Genomic DNA, 6,666 nt, shown 5'->3' with positions numbered 1-6,666 from the left:
TGCTCTGTTTGTACTCTGTTTTCGATTGTTCTCCTTTGTTTCTGGTCTGTTCAAAGTGTTGGATATCTCAGTTGGGTTGATCATTTTGGTTGGGATATTTATGGGAGAGCCCCATGAGAAGCTCGATTCTCATACAAACGAAAATTCTGGATACCTGTAAAGTGTGTGAACCACACTCATGAAATGCTGAGAGATGCAAAAGAGAAAGCCCAGAAAGTTGAGGATGGACCCCATTGTGCCATCTCTTGGATGTTTAGAAAAATCCGCTCAGTCCCAACTCGAATTCATTCAGAAGAATCTGAATCAGGGTGTCAATTTGGACCTACTGAACATTGAAGACCTTAACCTGGACCACCAAATACCTCGGGGTCACCCAGAAATTGTTTTTCTTCCCAAGACCAATTTCCACATCATATGTTCCCTCCCTGGTCACTTGATCTGCAAGCTTGGAGATATTGACAAGCATGTTATCGAGAGGTTTGAAAAGGGGGCAGCCAACTTCACCTCCCAGGTCGTCATCATGAACCACCCGGGTCAGATCGGAAATGGCTATGCCCCTGTTCTGGACTGCCACACCTCCCACATTGCTGTTGAGTTTGCTGAGATACTGACCAAGATTGACCGGCGACCTGGCAAGGAGCTTGAGAAAGAGCCCAAGTTCTTGAAGAATGGTGATGCAAGGTTTGTTAAGATGATTCCCACCAAGCCCATGGTGGTGGAGACTTTCTCCGAGTCCCCCACTTGGTCGTTTTGCTGTTCGTGACATGCGTCAAACTGTTGCTGTTGGAGTCATCAAGAACGTGAAGACTGTCTTTGATGCGGTCATTAAGGTGGTTCTCTAGCCACCAAAGCAAGAAGGTTCCGCCCTTGCCGCCGTCTATGATGGTGGATTTGTGGGTGTATAGGTCCGATGCATCAGCGCTTCAAGACTAAATGGTGCTGAACGGGAATGCGGCGACCTTTCCAGGAGTATTAGGTGGTGAGGTGTCGAAGAGGTGGAACCCGAGCTACGGGAAACACAAACCAGTGATGTTCAAACAGCTGGTGGAGTTGTCAGTTTGACGTATTGAAAATCCTTTATTTCTTGCCGCCTCACAAATCCCCAAGTTCGGGACTCCACTCTGCATGGTCTTACATGGCCAGCTTTGGCCCATCTCCCTAACGTCCACTCCCCTTTTAGATTATTCATTTATTCGTTTACCTATTTGTTTATTTTATGCAAATTCTTCATATTTGAAACCAAAGTTTAATTTCCGGTTCCCCTTTTAACTTTCGAATTTAACTTTCAAAATCTTCACTCTCAAAATTTAATTCCTCAAAATTCTTTTCGTAAATCTAATTTTCCAGGTTTCCGTTTTTCAAATAATTTCCGAATTCTCAATTTCCCAAAAGTTAACCTTCAAAAAATCCAATTTTCACATTCGTCCATTAAATCTTTACTACTTCTATCGTTATTATTTTATTTTATCTATTTATCCGTTCATTTTCCAATTTACACCTTCGAACGATTTTTCAAAATTTCGATTTTCGAATTTAATTTCCGATTCCTGATATCTCAATTTTCACGCTTACTTATTTTATTACTATTATTAATATTCTATATTCATTTATTTAATTCGTTAAAAACCCAATCATTAAAGTTCAATTCTTCAAAATCCTGACTCCCTAATTTAATCTTCAATCTCAAATTTCACCATCCACTTTTCATCCGTTCAAATATCGTTTTTCTAATTAGTAACATTATTCTATATTTATCTATTTTACAATTTCTAAAAATCTCATTCTTACATTTAATTCTTAAAAACCCCATTTTCAAATAATCTCTAAGACTTCAATTTTCAAATATCCTTCAAAAATCTCATGTCTTAATTTAATTCTTCAAATTTTCGTTTAAATCTTATGATCATCAATTACTATCATATATTCATCTATCTATCTAATCTAATTCTTCAAAAATCTCATGCCTTAATTTAATTTTTCAATCATAAAAATTCTACAATTCGCCTAAATTTTATCCTCATCAATTAAAATCATCATTCCATACCTATTCAAAGCCCAATTTATAAAAATTCAACCTTCAAATAATACTTCAAAATTTCGATCTTTAAAATTCAATTCCAATTTCCGAAAATTCTCATACTCACTTTAATCTATTTACTTATTATTATTTTATGTATTTATTCTAAAAATTCCATTTTAAACAATTCATTAAAATTTCTGATTCCCGAATTAAATTCCTAGTCCCAAAAATTCCCATATTCCCATTAATTTATTTAATCATTAGTATTTTATTTATTTATTTCGAAAATCCATTTTAAATCAAAATTCTTTAAAACTTCTGATTTCCGAATTAAATTCCCAAACCCGAAAATTCCTATATTCCCATTAATTTATTTAATCATTAGTATTTTATCTCCATTATAAATCAATTCTTTAAAACTTCAGATTTACAAATTAAATTCCTAATCCTGAAAATTCTCATATTCACATTAATTTAATCACTAATAGTTTGTTTATTTATCTTAAAATTCTATTTTAAACAATTCTTTAAAATTTATGCCTTCAAATCTAATTTCCAATTTCGAAAATTCCAGCATTCCCATTCATTTATTTAATCATTATTTTTGTCCTTATTATTATTATTCCATTTATTTATTTCAAAATTCCATTTTTAAACATTTTTTTGAATCCCAATTTCCGAACTTAATTTCCGATTTCTAAAATTCTAATTTCTTTCAAGTCTGACATCCTAAATTTCCAACTCTTAAATTTAATTCCCAATACTCCAATTTTCAAATAAATTTCAAAAATCCAATTTTCTCTCTAACAGTTTTAATTCTCTTCGGGTTTCAAATAATCTTCGGTTTCTCTTGATTTTATATAAGCACGAATGCTATTTTCATAATTCCAGAATAATGGAATTTGCGGGACTAATTCGTGCAAAATAGAATGGGCTTTGGTGGGGGCCCCACATATGAGATTTCATGATTGATTGACTGATTGATCGATTCATTTGCCATGTGTGATCGATTTACTCTGTTCCTTGATATACATATAATCATTTTGCGTTTATTCACTAACCTCATTCCATGATAGCGCGTTGCTGTTTGCTGCCCAGGTATGCATTCACTCATTCTGATCATTCACTATATATATTCTGATTCTCATATATGCATGATTGATGTGAGTACCCATTGACTTTCTTATTCGATTGCCACGTCAGTTTCACTTTATTAGTAGAGACCCAAATTTAGGGATTTAGAGGGGTGCTACGGTCTCTACCGTACCTTCCCGATAAGTAACCTGACCCCCGAACCCGATCCGGTTTTTCACAGACCATTTTTTCCAAAACAAGGAGTCACACTTAGGGTTTTTCTTTCTTATTTTGTTTACCCTTTAAAAATAAAACAAAAATAAGTGGCGACTCCAAGTCATTTTTAATCCAAATCAATTTTTCAAAATAAGAGTCGAGCTCGCCATCGAGTGGAAAACGCACTGAGCCGAAATGCGGGGTCCACAAAATGGCGACTCCACTGGGGAATTTTTTTTAGAGGGTCAAGCTTGAACGTAAAGTGAAGCAAATGTGGCTTTTGATGAGTCGATTAGTGGATACTCACTTCTTGATTGCACATTGAGGGTTCCCGAGTTTTCACTTGGGACATTGACATGATTGATTGGATTGGTCGATTATCTTGATTGGAGATTCTGACATAGTGATTTCCTTTGTGCTTCATCGATATATTTGTTTGAGATATTTGACATGCTGATTATATTGATTGATCATTTCATATTGCTTAGCGCATTGATCCTGATTTTGCCATGATTATTCTGATCATTTCACATGCATACACTCACCACTGTATATCACTCAGTTTGACATGTTGATTCTCTGACTTGTATATCCTCTCGGTCGTCTTTGAGCATGATGTTCATATCACTATTCATCTTGATTGTCACGACTTGTATGTATGCATGAGTGATATATCCTGTACTCTGCCTGACTGCATGTCGCATGACTGCCCTTCTTCTACTTGATTGCATGTTGCTTGTCCATGTGGGCCGCATATATATATCCCCTTACCTCCAACTCTCTTGGTTTCGGTCATCCCTTTCATCCCGGTTCTCATTATTGCAAGTGTGAGACCTTCTGTGTGCTTGCTCTCTGACCGAGCCAGAGATTAGGAGTAGGGTCTAGCGACGGGCTATATCGATGCACGGGAGCATTCTGGAGGAGTGACACTTTGATGTCGATTGGAGACCGATCATTGAAGACCTGTATAGCCTGGAGCTAGGTTTCATGGATATTTGTGTGACCAGTGTGTTTCATATCCTGCTTTAGCTTCTTAGGGTTTCGGATGCACCCACACCATCACTGTGCACGCTAGTAGACTATTGAGTGTTGAGAGTTTGAGAGGTTTCACCATAGGAAACCCCCTGGGATGTCGAGGTAGTGCATGTGTGGAGGTGATGACCACCTTGCATGGAAGCACCCCGTCTCTTTTTGAGGCGTGCAGATGGTTGCGTACCACCGGAGGGTACGATCGCTTCTGCTAGGGATCTTTTAAAGTCCACCTATCTCCATTTAGAGCCACCTTGACCTTGTAGGTTGAGCCGTAGATCCTTCGATTAGGATTCCCTCCCTACACGTGGGTGCATCTGAGGGCTTTCCGTGCCTCTGTAGTCGCAGTTTTGGATCCGATTTTCCCTCTGTTTAGTCTCCAGTTGAGAGTGCACTGAGATCAGGACGAGTTTGAGTACGGTCGGACCGCTCATCTTCACTTGGATGCTTTGCTTGTTCCCGTTCAGATTATCTTTTCTTCTATACATTCCCCGAGCCATATCCTTATTCCGTTCTTCGTGCTTTGTAGGATCGGACCTTTGATTCCTCGTCTTGATATACCTTTTGTGGATCAGAGCAGAGGAGGAGTACTTTCAGGATCAGGATTTTTACTCTCAGTCTGGGTATAGTTTCGTGGATCAGAGTAGAGGGTAGATTAGTTCGGGTTTCAGATACACCAGATATGGATCAGCAGGTTGTCACGGTTGATCAGTTCACGGCCGCTATGGCTTCTATCCAGGAGGCTTTGGCTAGCCTCAGGCAGGAGATCAGTGGTCAGCAGGGTAGACCACCGACAGTTCAGGATGAGACGCCATATGACTCACACCCACCTCCACCACCCCCACCCGTTCCTTCAGTGCACCAGGCATCACCATATGTATTACACGGGCATTCTGAGATCGCTCCACCCGCAGTCGCCCAGGCCGTTGTCGCTGATGACACGCATGCGCGCATGGACCGCATCGAGCAGTGTATGAGACAGATGAGAGTGTCAGATGGATCCGTCGTTTGGGATGACTTTGGGGGTATGCCGGTAGCCAGTTTACCGGCTAAGTTCAGGATGCCAGATATTGAGAGGTACACTGGTATTGGTTGTCCGCGCCTCCACCTCAGACTTTATAGCACCGTGATGAGGGCTCATGGACTAGACGAGCCTCAGATGATCACCCTTTTCCCCCTATCTCTGAGTGGGGCGGCTCAGCGCTGGTTTGCGTCTCTGGAGTCCTCGAGACGCCGTACATGGGATGACTTGGCCCAGGAGTTCCTACGACAGTTTTCGTTTAACACTGTTGTAGACGTATCGAGGAGAGAGCTCGAGGCTCTGAGGCAGAGGACAGAGGAGTCCGTTTCTTCTTTCATTTCCCGCTGGCGCGGGAAGATAGCTGAGATAGTGGATAGACCATCAGAGAGAGACCAGATTCAGATGGTTTTGAGGAGCCTACAGCCGAGGATCGCCAGACATGTGGTTGGGGCCCCGTTCACAGATTTTGGGTCTCTGGTTATGGCTTTGTATGATGTCGAGGACGGCATCACGAGAGGTTTATGGGCAGATTCTTCCCCTAGTGATGTTAAGGGGAAGAAACCATTCATAGGACCGAGACCGACAGAGGTTGGCGCTATCAGTTCATCCAGTCAGAGGCCTTTCAGACGCCATCAGTCGATCCCACAGTTTTCTGAGCCTCATTCTTCCTATGCATCTCATCAGTACAGGCCACGGACACCTCGTCCGGTTTATGATCAGACACACATGCCGCAGACATTGGTTTTACCTTCTTATGCCACTCAGGGCATTGAGCGACCCGCGGTCTCCTACACAGCCACAGGGCAGCCATGCTACGCTGCTCAGTTCACCGCGAGACCTGCGGCGCCTTATCCCCGACCTGGAGCCCAGCAGGCTTCTGCTCCGTTTGCTTTGAGGACGCAGAGGCAGTTCTCGCAGATAGGCATGCCGTTGAGCCAGGCTCTTCGGAAGCTTACGGAGGCTGGTTTATTGACTGCTCTCACCCCTCGGCCACTACCTCAGCCGATTCCAGCTCAGTTCAGGATGGATTTACACTGTGCTTATCATCAGGGGCCTGGACATGAGACCGATCGATGCACCGCTCTGAGGCACGCTATTCAGGATCTGATAGACCAGGGTTTGGTACACTTGGGCCAGCCGAGTGTGACCACAAACCCGTTGCCGACCCACACCACACATGCAGTTCCTCCACCAGCTGGTGGTATTCATTTCTTGGACTTTGATGAGACTGATGATCATGTCCATATGTTGAGTTGGGATGATCCAGACCCAGAGCCTATCATGCCAGCTGGGATTTATGAGACGA

At 41.8% G+C, this 6,666-nt stretch overlaps 1 pseudogene; it reads left to right on the top strand.

Moving 5' to 3' along the window:
- Positions 1-208: 208 nt before the first annotated feature.
- On the top strand, positions 209-857 carry LOC100243533 (elongation factor 1-alpha-like; annotated as a pseudogene).
- The last annotated feature ends 5,809 nt before the right edge of the window (positions 858-6,666 follow it).

Source organism: Vitis vinifera, chromosome 19 (genome assembly GCF_030704535.1).
Source record: "Vitis vinifera cultivar Pinot Noir 40024 chromosome 19, ASM3070453v1".
Classification (NCBI taxonomy): domain Eukaryota; kingdom Viridiplantae; phylum Streptophyta; class Magnoliopsida; order Vitales; family Vitaceae; genus Vitis; species Vitis vinifera.
Note: the sequence above shows the minus strand (reverse complement) of the source record. Positions and strands in the feature narration are given on the sequence as shown.